Source organism: Peromyscus maniculatus, chromosome 2 (assembly GCF_049852395.1).
Source record: "Peromyscus maniculatus bairdii isolate BWxNUB_F1_BW_parent chromosome 2, HU_Pman_BW_mat_3.1, whole genome shotgun sequence".
Taxonomy (NCBI): Eukaryota; Metazoa; Chordata; class Mammalia; order Rodentia; family Cricetidae; genus Peromyscus; species Peromyscus maniculatus.
In genome coordinates, this window is record NC_134853.1 from 86,481,100 (window position 1) to 86,497,027 (window position 15,928).

Genomic DNA, 15,928 nt, shown 5'->3' on the forward strand with positions numbered 1-15,928 from the left:
CAGAGCCAAATACAGAGTTAATGTCTAAGAGATCAAAGCAAGAGCCATGACTCCCTTTAGCTTACTACTCACTGTCATCCTTACCCCTGAGAGAGAGAGAGACTTTCTTCCTGTGTGTCTTGAGTTTTATTGCTTTCCTGTTCTGCCTTCTCATTGGCTCTAAGCCCAGTCACATGACTTCCTCGTCACTGCCTGTCTATACAGACCTCGTGGTCTCTATGGTTGATAGTGAGATTAAAGACTCACATGGATACACACTTAGTTGTGTCCTTGACCACACAGAGACTCTGCCTGCCATGTGATTGGATTAAGGGCATGGGCTACCACCACCTGACTTCTATTCCTGGCTCTCAGCTAAGGACCACTGATTTCCAGGCAAACTTTATTTATTAACATACAAATAAAATCACATTTCAGCACAATTAAAATATCACCACAGAGATTTCCTCCTTGATCTCATTGCTACTGTTAGTCTAGTTTGACTCTATTGTGGGGGAAGGATGGCTAAGCTTTCTGAGGCTGATTTTTGTCCCAGGGTAAAAATGATTTTTAATCCATGGACACTTGGAAATACTGTACATTGTGCTGTTGTTAAGTGGGGTGTTCTTTGAATTTTCGTTAGATTTTATTGTTTAATACTACAAATTTTTCTGTATTCTTCATTTTCTGCCTACCTTTTTCTATCAGCTGTTATAAAAAGTGAGTGGAAGTCTTAAGTTAATGGAAGTGAATTTTCTTATTTCTTCGTTGCTTACTGCCAGTATATACTTTTCAGCTCTATTTTTGATGCTCATACGTTTCAGATGCTATGTCCTCTGGGTGGGTTGATGCTTTTCTTCATGATATAATCCCATCTCTGGTGAATTTTCTTGGTTCCGCAGCTCACTTTATTTCTCCTTAATAAAGCCACTATCTCAGGTCAATGAGGTGGAAAGTGATGGAGGAGGGAGCCTAAAGTCCTACTTTGGCCTCCACATACATGTGAGCACAGATATGCACCAGTGCATTCACACACACACACATACACACACACACACACACACACACACACACACACACACACACACACGCATGCATGCACGCATGCACAAAGGCATGAACACATGCACAGACACACAATTTGATGTAACTTCGTAATTTATCTCTCTTTTTTCCTGGTTTTTATACAAGTGCCCTGTGGCTAGGCTCTCCTTGAAATCATTATATAGCTGACGATGCCCTCAAAGCACCAGTTTCACTGCCTCTCCTCTCAAGTGCTGGCATTCCATGTGTGTCTACATTTAGATTCACATTCTGGGAACTGGAGGTCAATACATGAGTCTTTAGGGATAAACTGTATATCAAAGCGTAGCATCGAAGTTCCATGGCTGCCCTGCCCTCACCCCTCTGTCTGCCATTGAATGTTTAGGGAACTTCCTTTCACTGTTTTATTTAGGAGATGTCTACTGGTGACAAATTTTCCTAGTTTTTGATCCTCAGAAAGCAGATGATGCTGACACATCTGTTTTCTCCTTTTGGCCACCTGCTGATTGCCATTGCACACCCAGTAGTCTAACCTGCTCCTCACATAACATTTGTGGGTTTCAGTGTGGATATGATTGGGTAGTTATTGACTAAATTTTTCATGTCTTGTTAAATTGTCTCTTTCCTGGTCTTTTGATTACTAAAAGAGAACCTTACGGGGGAATTATTTATTTATTTATTTATTTATTTAAGTCTTTTTCTACTGGTATTCCTGGATTGGTGCTTCTTTTTTTCCAAGTCTTCTGGAACATTTGAGGCAGGACACACTCAGGAATCAACCACATTGTTGTCTATTATTGTCTCAAAATCTATAGGTGATAATTCTCTTTCCAAATTTTCTGTGCCTTCTAATATGTTTTGTATGTATAATTTTTAAAGGTTTATGTTATGCTTATTGGTAGAAAAAAATTGCCTATTCTATCTTCCTGCAGGCATAAATATTTTATCAATAATTTAAAATAATCATTTTGAAAGTTTGTTACTTCCAGAGATACAGTGGTATTCTTCTGTATGTCTTATTTATCTTCATGAATAAACCATGAGCACGATATCACATCTCAGCTAAGAATTGAGTACCAAATTAAAGGAGAGTGCAGGACTTAGCTAGGGAAATGATAAGGTTAATATTTAGCCCAGATTCTGCCTTCATATTCTTTTCTTTATGAAATGAACTCACTTTAAAGCCATACTGTGTCTTTATCCAGGAATGTTCCTTTACCTCTAGAATTTACATTTTATAGAATACGATTGATTGTTTATGACACTATTTCTGAGAAAAAAATAACAAAAAATAGGAGTTAAGAGTCAGAATATGTGAAGAACAAATGAAGGAAATGAAATATTGGAGAGTTATGACTGTTTTCCCATAGCTGAATGACTCTAAGATAAATGAGACATTTGAACCATTGTCAAGGTCTTAAAAGCATATCACCAGGACTAATGATCAAAAATTACAAGGCTATGGAGTTCCACTTCATTATAAGGAAAAGTAGTTACAGATGTGTGAAATGAAGATAGTCTCTGTTGGTTATGAAACACAGTTCCTGAGTGCATCTGAGCGGCAATAGGATAAATGTCCTATTGCTGAAAAGTATGGTGAGGCCAAGCAGAGATGACCATAAAGCTCTCTCTTAACTCTTAAAGTTCATAGGATTTAAGGTACTTCCATGAACCTTCTCTGTGGCATTGAATTAATTATTTCTTTATAACCTTTACTTTCCTATAAGTAGAAGTAATAATAATGTGAGCCTCATAAAATGACTGTGTGGTTTATGCAGGATAATGGGGATCAAAATTTTAACACCATGTTTGCCATGTAATAAAGCATGAAATCATTGTCCATGGTGGTAATAATGATAATACTGAGTGCTCCAAAGCTGTGATGGCATATTTGAGTAGTTTAGTTTATAATAAAGGCAAAATAATAAATCAAGAAACATTTATTTCTCCCAAATTGTATTATAGTTGAACTGACTTAATTCATTGAAACCATGCTTTTGGATGAATCCTTTAATAGAAGAACTGAACACATGATATTCATTTACAAATACTCCTTTTCATGTGAGCTCAAGTTCTTTAAATTTTTCTTTATAGTGTGAATAAATCAGTTGTGACCTTCTAATTTTTGTTTGCTCTTGTGCAAGCCTCCTCATGCCTCCTAGACTTCAACATTAACTATCACAAGATGATCTTAGGGAGGTTCATATTGAATCTGTGGCTTTGCTCTGGGATTTGAATATTTTTCATTTGGAAATGAATTCATAGGCCCAAAGGGAATGCTAAAACTGTATCCTTTCAATTGACTAGCCTCTTCCCTCCCCCTTGTCTGTATCAGGGTCATCAATCAGGGCAATGCATATTATTAGGCCAGTGGAAAGCTCTGATCCATCAAGCCATTTCAGTGTACTTCTAGTTTCAGGAGCCCTCTTCCATGGATTACTGCCATCTCTGCTTAGTCTCCTTTTCTTAGATGAATTAGCTCTTCCCAGCATTGCTTCTCACAAAATTCCTGACCCCATGGGGGAGAAGTTAGCATTGCTTACTTCACTTTCCTCTTGAGGGGAAAAGCCTTAAAGAAGTTTGAAAACTGGGGCGGGTTCCAAACAGACACTTTCACGGTTAGGTCACTTCTAATGATGAAATATTTTCCAGACATTTTGAGTACTTCCATCCATTTAAACATTGCAAGCTTCAAGGGGGTGCTTACCTCCTACATAGGGGTTCTTTATGGAGACCCAGACATTCAATAACTGTGGGATATGTCCTGGCATATAAACCACTTCTAGCCAGTTTATAAGAGAGGAGTAGATGTCTTTAGTGAAATGTTCCCTTCTATGGCCTCTTGCGTAGTTGGTGGGACCCATGTTTCTGTGCATTCATACTTAAGAGTTTGGCCTTGCCTTAATATCCTCCATTCTCTCAGACCCTACGAACAATTTAGCTGCATGTCCAGTCACCTTTTCTTCCATTTTTGTATAGTATACTCAGCTTCTTCTCACTGTTAACAACCACAGTCTGAACTACTATGTGAGTTTGGACTTCTCTTGGCTCCAGTCCTCCAGTTCTCTGCATCCTTCAGTGTAGCATATACTGCTTGACCACACTGCTTCTCTAGTAAATATGACTCTAGACATGTATTGCACAAAGTTTTCAGTGGTTTCCATCATCTACAGAATGAAATTGAAACACCACAGGCAGATTGCAACAGTTTTCATGGTCTTATCCTGTCTCTTATGGCTTCTTGTTCAGAACCCTTTCACATCTGAAATCCAAAATGTTAACTATTGGCATTTCATGAGTAACTGCCACTCTTTACTCTATTTGTATCTTTTATTTTTCCTGAGACAGAGTTTCTCTGTGTAACAGTTCTAGATATCCTGAAACTCACTTTGTAGCCCAGGCTGGCCTGGAACTCACAGAGATCACATGCCTCTGCCTCCCAAGTGCTGGGATTAAAGGCAAACACCACTACCACTTGGCTGTAATTCTTTCATTTTCTTATCAGCTTCTTTTCTTCAGAATGCTATGCCTTGCCCTCTCAAATCTTTACTGTGAATAATCCCTTTAACTACATTCTCTTGTGAATACATTTCTAACATACTGTGTTTTCATGTGTTGTTGTCTAATTTATTTCTTATATATTATGCATGCTAGAAGAAAAGCAACCCCTTTTCTTATTTTAGACATCAACCAGGTACTTTATCAATGTGTCAATAAAATGAATACATGTCCCTTTCTTTATGAGAACTATCCCTTTTTTTTATATATAAGCACTTTGAGGGGCATACCTTTTTTCATATTTATTTTAGTTTTTTTCTATCATCAGCTCGATACAGTACAAATTCTTATCCTAATAGTGAAATGTTTCACTGAATCTTGCCCAGTGATTGAGTAAAACCAAAACTTATTCTAAGCCACAATCATCCTAGGGTCCACCCTGCTATGTAGCCTCCCTGGTTCTGTGGGTTGCAGTCTGATTGTTCTTTGCTTTATATCTAGTATCTACTTATGAGTGAGTACATACCATGTTTGTCCTTCTGGGTCTGAGTTACCTCATTCAGATGATATTTTCTAGTCCCATCCATTTGCCTGCAAATTTCATGCTGACCTTGTTTTTCACATATACACAATGGAGTACTCCTCAGCAGAGAGGGGCATACATTTTGTACCTAAAGAAAACAAAGTCCATAACTAATGTCTATGTTCATAGTCAGGGTTAAAACTGCAATGGGTTCTAAATGACTCAGTCAATAATTGATTTCACTATACTTGTGGGATGTGGATGTTCATAAATCTTGATCAGAAGATAGGAAATATCTTAACAATAGAAATAAACATGCACTGAACTCAGAAAACATAGATTAGGGTAGAATGGTTGACAGGGAAGGGATTCATGTATGCATTTGTGATATTCATCTTTTTACATTATTTTTGTATTGGAGAAAACATTTTGGCAAATGTATGTGAAATCCTAAGAGTCCATCGTTCCTATTCTATAATATAAGAGATGACAAATCCTAATGGTAGGATGAAAGCTGGCTGGATCCTTAATGGTAGGAAATTAAAAGTCTGTGTTCTTGTCCTCATGCAATAAGGAAGAGGGTGCAATGACTCCTCCTCACTGTCACATCTCAATCAATCTATGCAGCATTAATACCATCAGCCACCCTGTCATACTGGAGAGCATAAGCAACACTGATTTTTTTCTAATCTTGGGAAGATGAAACTGCGAAGAGGAAATAAGCAGTAAAACTACAGAGGGAAAGAGCTGAGTTCTAAGACTAACTGACTGGCAAAGAGAAAATGAGAAATGTTTTATTTCCAACATAGAGAAAGTCTTATTAATGATACACTTTTTGGTTCTTTTGCATTTAAGAACTTGGGCAAAGCTGCATGCCATGCTAAGATCTCTTCTATCTTTCTATTCCTGTGTTATTCATATACTCTTTCACTGGAACTTGTTGGTAACGTCTCAAGACTTCATTTGAACCCTTGTCTTTCAGGACACTTACCTGATAGCTCTCATCAGTCCCTGTTCACATAATTACCCGTGGGGCACGTGAGTCATGTGTTATGGTTCTAGGTATACTTTCCACGAAATACCTCCTGTTGGTCAATTTAATGAAACTAAAACTTTAGCCTGCCCTTTTTTCCTTATTCATACCCATGGGCAAAACTCTGACCCACATCTCCTGAGTAAGCACAGAGATTTCATGTCACACAACAGTGCTTTCAAAAGTTTATATAAGATCTTTTTTAATGCTCCTTGTGATGGAAAGGTCAAAGGAAAATAGAAATGGACATTTGTCAAACACAGAATTTATTCTTAAGTCTAAAGAGGAAATTCTCCAATAGACAAATTTTTTATTGTTGTTTATTAGTTTTAAAGTCCAGATTTTTATAATGCAGAAGTGAGCCAGGGTGCAGAGAGCTGTATTTTTTCTCTTCATTCTGTGCTCTTTCAGAAGGCTTCCCTCTCTAACAATTCCATAAAAAACCTTTTACTTACTTTTTATTTTTTTTCCTTTCTTTTGTTTTTGGCCATCTTCTTTTTTTCTTTACTTTCATCTTTATATTTAACTTAAAATTTTTGAGAATTTCATATATTAATACACTATATTTACATCATTTCTACTCCTCTCTCTCCTGACCACTGACTCTCAAATTCATGACCTCTTCTATAATTGTTATTGATACATATGAATATATACACATACAACTTCTGAGTCAAATTAGCGTTGTCCATCTTTACATGGAGATAAGGCCAACCACTTAGAATTGGAAAACAAATCAAGGGACTTGTTCCTTGAGAAAATTGATTCACCAAACATAAGCAGCCATCTGACCTGTAGCTCTTCATCTAGGGATGCATGCATTCTTTTGAAATTTTCTCCTATCCATATTGGCATGTCTACTGGTGTGAGGTGACTAGAGATCTTTTTAAAAAATATTTATTTATGTTTTATTTTATGTGTAGGCTTGTATGTCTGGATGCCACATATATGGTAGTGCCCCAAGAAGTAAGAAGAGGGCATTGAATCCCCTGGAGTTGGAGTTACAGGCAGCTGTGAGCTAATGGATGTGGATGTGGACACTGGGATCTCAACTCAGGTCTTCTGGAAGAGCAGCAAGTGCTCTTAAATGCTCAGTCGTCTCTCCAGCCCTTGTGAGTGGGGATTTTTTAAAGAGAATATAAATGTGATATAGACAAGAGCAAAGGTTCAAGCCGCTAAAATGGGTTTCTACTTTGAAATGAGAAGTACAGATAGAAGAGAAGGAAGATTGGTGAAAATGGTTTGAAGATGAATTGAGACAAGATATACATTGTGTGTGTGTGTGTGTGTGTGTGTGTGTGTGTGTGTGTGTGTGTTTACACACATATATGCATTGTATAGACAGGGCCTCAAATATCTCAGTTCCAAACTTGTTCTAAACTCACATTACAATTGAGGATAATATTGACTTATTTTTTTTAAAAACTTTTATTCTTCTCTCACACATTACATCCTGACTGCAGTTTCCCCTCCCTTCACTCCTTCCAGTGTTTCCCCTTACCTACCCTCTCCCCTAGATCAACAAAAAAAGAGCAGGCCTTTCAGGGATACCCATCAAACATGCTTTATCAAGATACTACAAGACTGGGGACAAAAGCTCATATCAAGGACAAAGCAACCCATTAGGAGGAAAAAGATCCCATGCACAGACAAAAGGTCAAAGACCTACTCCCTTTGTTGGGAGTCCCACAAGAACACCAAGCTATGCAACCAAAAGGTACATGCAGAGGACCTAGATCGGACCCATACAGGGTCTGTATTTGTAGCTTCAGTTTCTGTGAGCCTTTATAGGTCCTGTTTAGCTGATTCTGTGGGCCATGTTTATTCCTGAGATGAGACAGGTTTTTTTTTTTTTTCTGGGTATTCCTGGCTGTCCTAGAACTTGCTCTGTAGACCAGGCTGGTATTGAACTTAGAGATCCACCTGCTTCTGCTTTTCTAGTACCAGGATTAAAGATGTGTACCAGCGTACCTGACTCATTTTGAACTTCTTATTCTCTTGTGTGTCCCTACCAAGTTCTGGGATTATAGGCATGCACTGATATTTCCAGAATGAAATTTGAGTTTTCTTAAACAAAATTTCATGAAAAGGTCTCTGATACCTTTCAAGGACAAAGTCCATTATAGATGAAAACCAGAGTAAAAGTTGGTTCAATATCCTAACATGATGTTTGAGTAAGTCTTCTTTGTGACCTGGAAATTGAAATTCCTCAGACAGAAAATGATGAAAGAACAAGGGAGGTATCATGGTCAGGAGGGCAATCAACAGAGTAATGATTTCAAATGTATCCAGGACCTCATCCCTGTCATCTGTGATTGGGCTACCTTATTAGGCAGAAAGGACTGTGCAGAATTGATTAAAATTGAGGATTTCTGATGGAATAGATCACTGCAGATCACCTGATAAGTCCTGATATAACCACAGAAGCCTTTGTGAGAGGGTTTCAGAGATAGTGAAAGAGATGAGACATACCAGAGTCAAGACACAGGAATCTGAAGATCTCTGTTGCTGAGCTTGAAGACAGGAAGGTACTTGGGCCAAAAAATGAGAACATTTCCCAGAAGTTAAATATGGAAAGAACACAGATTATCCTCAAGAGCCGATAGTAGGATCATAGCTCAGCACACACCTTGATTTTAGTCATTTAATTTCCATTTCAGCCTCCTGACAACCAGGACAGTATGATAATTGTCTGTATTGTCACAAGTCACTTACACTTCATTATGCTCATGGTCACTTTTACAGCCAGCAGTGATAAGATAACAGAATGATCCTGGAGTAGCTCATTTTATCATTCTTCCTAGGCAGTGGCTTAAGTACAATTTCTTGGTAGAACAGGAAAATGGTTGATTTTCATCTCTGAAAAATGTCAATGCACTTGCTGTATTCCGTGTGATTTTGATATTAATATTCACTATCATAATGTCATCATCAGTTTCTCATTTGATTGCATTTCTCTGGTGAATCTAGTGACTTCCAGGCAGATTGACATTTACTGGCAGGGTGCACGCTACCTTCCCTGGCTCCCCTCAACAGGAAAAGGTTGACTAATTAGTGCAGGCCACTCATTTCTAAGCCATTCCAGTCGTCTCTTCACATCTGCCAACAGTCTCGATTCCAAAAGCAATATTGGCTGGGGCACTGGAAGAATGTATGAGTACTTTCTAGCAGATTGCAAACTACCAGTAAAATTTACGAAGCAGTAATGTTACTAGAGCCATAGAAATGATAATTCCTTTTCTCCTGGGAAATCATATGTTTTCTGTTATTGTTAGTTCTCATCTCATCTGTGTAGGTTACAGTGGTGACTGGTCGGGACATAAGGTCCTAGAAATGTGGTAGTATGTGTTTTATCACCCTGCAGAGTCTTCCATTATGTTTCCCACCACATCTCATTCCTTTACATTGATGCAACCAAGTTTAGCAAAATATCCAGGAGCAATTAATCATTGATAATTACGGCTACTGGGAACAGAGGGCATCATCTGTGCCAGGAAGTACTAAGTGTTTTGTGTTTATCTCACTTTTTCCATCTATGTGTATCCAATGTGACACTGGTTAACACTGTTGAATTATTACTTGGAATCATCTCTGCTTGGAAAAAGAGGCTTCTACTGTTCCGGAAGCTGGGAGGGTCTCTAAGGGCAATACTGTTTGTTTCTGCTCTTGCTGCTGCTGCCCTTAAATACAGAGCCATTGTTTATTACAGATGCAGGACACACCATTCTTGGCATGTGAAGGGATGGTGCCAGCTGCTCACAACAAAGCATATGTGCACATGGGTGCTCAGTCCTAACTTTAAGCATCCTTATCAGATCAGTGTTTTTAAACACATAGTGCACATACTCTTGGATTACATTACTTTGCTATGACTCTATCAGTTTATTCTTTAAGGTATTTTTTTATTTTCATAATAATATTCATGAGTGTCTTTGCTCTCATATTGGATTGGAGGTATAGGGTCAAAGTCACTTTTAATCTGAAGCTTATATTCTAATGCAAAAACAAACAGTACCACTAATAAAACAACAACAATAAAACCCACCCATGAAGCACAGGTTTCATGCTCTTGATCTGAAAATCTGGAATTTGAAAGACTCCACAAAAATCAAAGATTTTTCCCCCTTGTTTTGGTTTTTCAAGACAGAGTTTATCCATGTAGTTTTGGTGCCTGTCCTGGGTCTCTCTCTATAGACCAGGCTGGCCTTGAACTCACAGAGATCTGCCTGGCTCTGCCTCCCTAGTGCTGGAATTAAAGGCGTGCACCACCACTGCATGGCGAAATTAAAGCATTTTGAGTGTTACCTGAAAACACAATTCAACACCTGACCTCATGTGATGGGCTTTAGTCAAAACACAGGCACATTATAAATATGAAATTACTCAAGCTCTTAATACAAGGTATAAAATGAACAAAAATGGCCTTTTGGTTTAGATGAGAGGTTGGTTCTATCCCTAGAATATCTCAGTACACATATAGATGTTTAAAAATCTGAAAACCTCAATATCCAAATTCCTTCTTGTCCCAATCACTTTGGTAAAGGGATACTCAGCCTCTATGGAATCAGATGGTGATAATTACTTTGGTGGGAAGTAAGTTTGGGGACAGAAGAAGGAGATACAGTTACATGTTTGAGAGAAGGCTTCTTTTGAGGCAGTGATACATCAACAGAGATCTAAGCAACTGGTAACAGAAGCTTTAGAAGGAAAAGTAGCAATTGCAAAGGCAAATCAAATTGGTTCTAGTGTCACAAGGATGTAACCCCAGCTGTTAGGGAGGCTGAGATAGAAGGATCATTGCAAGTTCAAGGTTGTGAAGCTTAGTGAGGCCCTTGTCTCAAGATAAAACATAAAAATACAGTGCTGGGGATGCAGGCCAGCAGGCAGCCCTTGCCTCATCTTGCATGCCTTAGTCCCTGTGCTCAGTCCTAATTACCATCAAATGAAAACAGAAACAGACAAATAAGCATAAAAACAACAACAGAGCGTCGAAGGTCTGGTAGGTTATAGTTGGTGGTTGGGTTGCTCACACACCCTTATAAGGAATTCATTAAAAAATTGCTCACACAAGGAACCTGTAAAGTAAGGGAGACAGATAGGAAAGAATGAGAATTCAGGCAAATTGCTGTTTTCAGTGTGATCTTTTCACCCCAGAGCTTGTTACACACCTCAGGGAACTGGCAAGAAAGTCAACTCCCCTAGACAATATCCAGGGAAATCCTCTAAAGAAGGTACTGGGATCACTGTTAGAGGAATTGGCTTGCAGAGGCTTTAGGTGAGCCAAGACCAGCAAAGACATCCAAGGTTTCTGGGAGGAGCATCAGTATGTACACTAGATTGGAGCCTAGCAAGCAGGAGAGATAGGTAGCTGTGTCCAGGAAGTGATTAGGTACCAAGATATGGAAAGAATTCAGTTTTAATTTATAGATGATTGGAAAACTGGAGATATATGGGGCCAGAGAACAGCATGATATGATTTACATTTTTCAGCAACCATTCAGACTCTGACACAAGCTAAGGAGCTCCGGGGCTTGTTAGGAGAGCACTTAGGAGTTCTAGGAGGACTGAGACCTTGGACCCGCCCAGTCCATCATTATAGAGAACTAGCCAACTATAATAACAGCTCATTTAAAACATGGCCTGTTGAAGTTATAATGAGTTGCAGGTTCAACTGTGGAAAAGAGGCGTTGGAGAGATGGATCAGCAGTTAAGAGCATGCACTGCTCTTCTAGAGGACCTGAGTTTGGGTTTCAGAGAGTCAGGTAGCTCACAACTGCCTGTAACTCCAGCTCCAGGAGATCCCCTGAGGGCACATGCACTCAATTGCATAGCATGCACTACCACATACATATACACAATTAAAAATTAAACAATATGCATTTTTTAAAAACCTTCTTAGAAAATAATACATAAAAAATCTTGCTAATATTTAATTTGTACCAATCACATGTTGAAATGACTTAATTTTTTGCTTAAATAATTGCTGATATTGTTTAAATAAGTGTTTTCTAGATCTTTTAAAATATTATTGAATATATTTCTCATATTATATTTTTATTGGGTCCCTTTAGGGTATGTTCAGATGGTGGAAAGTACCTGTGTTCTATATTTGGTCTGACAATATAGAAGACAGAATTTGCTGATGAGTAGTTTACAGGGAGAAAAAGGTGGCTGCCGAATGATGCTGACATTGTCTGAGATGCAAAACACTGGGGGAAACGTGGTGGGAGTAGGGTCTAATAGACATAATAGGGTTTTAGATATAATTTGGCAGTATCTGTTTGACCTTAAAATAGAGGTGATGCATGGGTGGTTGAATCTACCAGACTGAAGTTTCTTAGAAAGTCTCAGGCCAGAGGTGAAAGCTTATGAACATTTACTATACAAATACCTTTTAAAACTCTTAGTTGGTTTTACTATCACCCAAGGGGATCTATCCATAAAGAAGAGATCCATGAACTAAATCCTGGGACAATCAATTTTGTGAAAACTTTGGAAATTGTGAGGAGTCATTTGCTAGCTATCTGAACTTGGTAGGTCATTTCATTTGGAACTTTGTTTTACTATATACAAAAAAATGAATACTATAATACTATAAATAAAATAGGATGGATATGATACATAGCTAGGATAATATATTCTGCCATGCTGGCAAAAATCTTTGACATAAAGTGAGAACTCAGTAAATGCTGGTTATTTTACTGTTCATTTCTTTACAGGTATCATATTAGACCAGTCCCCAGAAGTAAGAAAACTCCCAAAAGTTAAACTGTCTGTCTGTATTGGACCAGGAAGAATGAGCATGGTGCTTGCTCCTGTGTCCTTTTTCATGAGGCACATACATACTCACATGGAGATGCTGTATCTTCATTGCCCTCAAATGGGCTCCCACAGGGCAACTTAATTTTTAATACCTGGAAGGCAGATACTTAGGACAGGAACCTGAGCTAGAAGAGGTCAGGCCCATACACTGTTGTGGCTAGAGAGGCAGTAGCTGTGTCTTATTGTTCATCTCAGCAGAAATTAAAATAATTAGACCCCAGAGGCAAGTCTGCGGGCTGGTGAGGTGGACAGCTAGGCAAGGCAAGGCACACTGAAATGGTGACAGCTAATGTCATTCTGTGTTGGTAGTTTTGCTGAGAGGATTCAGTTCATTTAAAGATACCCATGTTTTCTGTCTTGAACTTGAAGAAAATGAGTCTTCCCTAATAAGGGGGACTTGGCATATGTGATCACACTGAGCTAGTTAGAAGATAATCCTGGTAAGAATAGTGTGACCTAAGAAGATTGAGGTACAAAAGTAAGAGTGTCGAAATTAGAAAAGGAGACATGATCATAAAAAGTGAGGATGGAGAGGAAGGGAGAGAAAAGAGAGAAGGGTGGGGAGAAGCAGAGGTTGGGGTAGAAAAGAATGTGGAGGAAGAAGATGGGGAGGAGGAGAAAGCAGAAGAGAGAAAGTCACAGGGAGAGGGAAGAAGAACTAGAGGAGAGAAAAAGCACATGAATATGTATGTGGCTGGGTTTGATAGTGGAGGAAAATGTCACAAGCCAAGAAATATGGGCAGCACATAGAAACCGGAAAAGGGCTAAAAATTAGATCTCTCCTACAGATTCCCCAAGGAGCACTGCTCCTGCCAATATATTGATTTTAGCTTAGTAAAACCCATTTCAGATGTCTGAGCTCTCAAACTGTAAGATAACAATTTTGCAATTTTAGAGTAAATAAGTGTCTGGTCATTTGTTACAGTGGCAATAGAAAACTAATATATTAACTATTATAAGTCATAAGGTTTAAGTAATAACTATGATGAAAATGTACCTATCTAGGAATGAGACCATAAATCTGAAAGACTGTTAAGAGGAAGGAACTAGAAAGCTCTGAGGCTGCCTAAACAAAGTCTGGTTATACACTATTGCAACCTATACATTTTCCTCCATTTTAACAATAACACAATCAACTTGTCACAAATTAGCAGCATCATATTAAGATGAGGAGTGGAACTGTTCAGAGGAAGATGTTTGATTGTAGTGGAAGGCATAAGAGCCTCCTGGCAGGATAGTATGAGCAGTGGTATATGATTGATTGACTTCAGTATAGTTCAGTAAACAGGTATCTCAAACTGATGAAGAGGACAGTGTATGTCGTCTGATGCCCAGGGTACACAGGTGTCGGGGAACACTGTCCTGGGTCATCTTCATGCATAGAAATATTTTAGGATTGAAAGAAGTTGTGGACATCTCTCCTACTCTTTTGACAGGTGAAAGAGGTAAAGCACACATTCTTACTCTGAATAGTGAAAGTAAAATTGCAGTGAAGAGTAAACACCAGGGTTCCTGTTTCCTCTCCCAGCAGGCTAATCTCAAACTAGGGACTTCTGGAAGCTCAATGCTGTGAGAGACTTGTCTCCTCTACACCCGTGTGAGTGTGAGTAAGGGTTGCGAGGTTCAAGGGGCCTCTTGATTTCAGCACTCTCTCTTTGGGGCTAGGGGAGATGAATTTGTTATTCTCAAATTCAGGTTCTTCATTCCATAGGGGATGTGAATGCATAAACAGTCTACCCTTATGGAAAGCACTTGTTTGCCTAGCGGGGTCTTTTCTTTTTGAACTTCTTTGGGGATTCTGCTTACAAGTCAGGGAGAGCCAATCAAAGCAACAAAAAAGAGGACCCTGACAAGGGTTTTCAAAATTGCATGCAGATGTCTCCATTTCAGAGAACTGGAAACTGGAATCCTGTTTGAATTGCTGTAGCAACAGCGGGGACAAAACAACACATTGCACGAAGCTGTCCTCTGGGGCCTGATAGCAATTTGGGGGAGAGTAGCGCCAGGGGATTGCAGAGATGGAGCCAACATGTGCTGAGGCTGGGAATCCCTCCGTGGAACGTGGAGCCTGTGTTCTGATGGAAACCACCAATCTCCAGGGCACATTCCCTTCAGTCTGAGCCCCAATGTGAGAATGTGAAAATGGGATAGGCAGGGGCCAGGAGTATGGCCGGGGCTGCCTTCTTGGCTCAAGTCTCTATTGCCTGAAATCTTCCAGATCACAACCAGTCATATACACAGTAATCACATACGTGCAGCACTTCACCATTTACAAAACATTTCCTCTCTTTTATCGTCTGAGTCGCTGGGTTTACCATTGCAGTTTAGCGACTAGCTTACCAGGGCTCTGACAGATACCTAGAGATGCAGGTTGTTTGTTTGTTTTGCTTTCTTTTGTCACTGTTTATATTTGCATGAACTTTTAGCACTTTCAGAATCACAGAAAGTCATCAATCAAGGTCCTTGAAGTTTTACTTTCAGTCTTCTGGCTGCCAAATCCTGACAGGAACTAAGTGAATCAGAGTCTGTCACTCACTTCAGTGTCCTGAGAAATCTTAATTATGTTCATGGTTTTTGCTTGTCAGTCTTTAATAATTCTCTGAGTGGCAAATTGGTGCTAGAAAAAGTGATCGGCCTTTATTCCTCTGTATGCCTTCCGTTTGGAAGAGGTAAAATCTGGTAAAGAATTTCTTGTAAGTCCAGCAACAAAGTAGCTAGATGTATGTTGGAATCAGTTTAAAAGATCCAACTTTTAAAAGATCTCAGTGTCAGAAAGGGTCATTTCAAATCCTCCAGCTGAACTATCTTGTGGCCCATGGTTTTTAGTTCACTTAGTCTCCCAGTCCGTTTGAATTCTGGTTGATTTTGAATAAGACGTGATGTTCAGACATGAGATGGCCCTACTACCACATCTATGTTTTTGACGTTGTGATGTGCTTCTTCTATGGTTCAGATCATGGTGTCTGAGCTAAGCACCATACAATTACACAACATATGGATTAGTACAGGATGTATGGATCAGGAGTGAA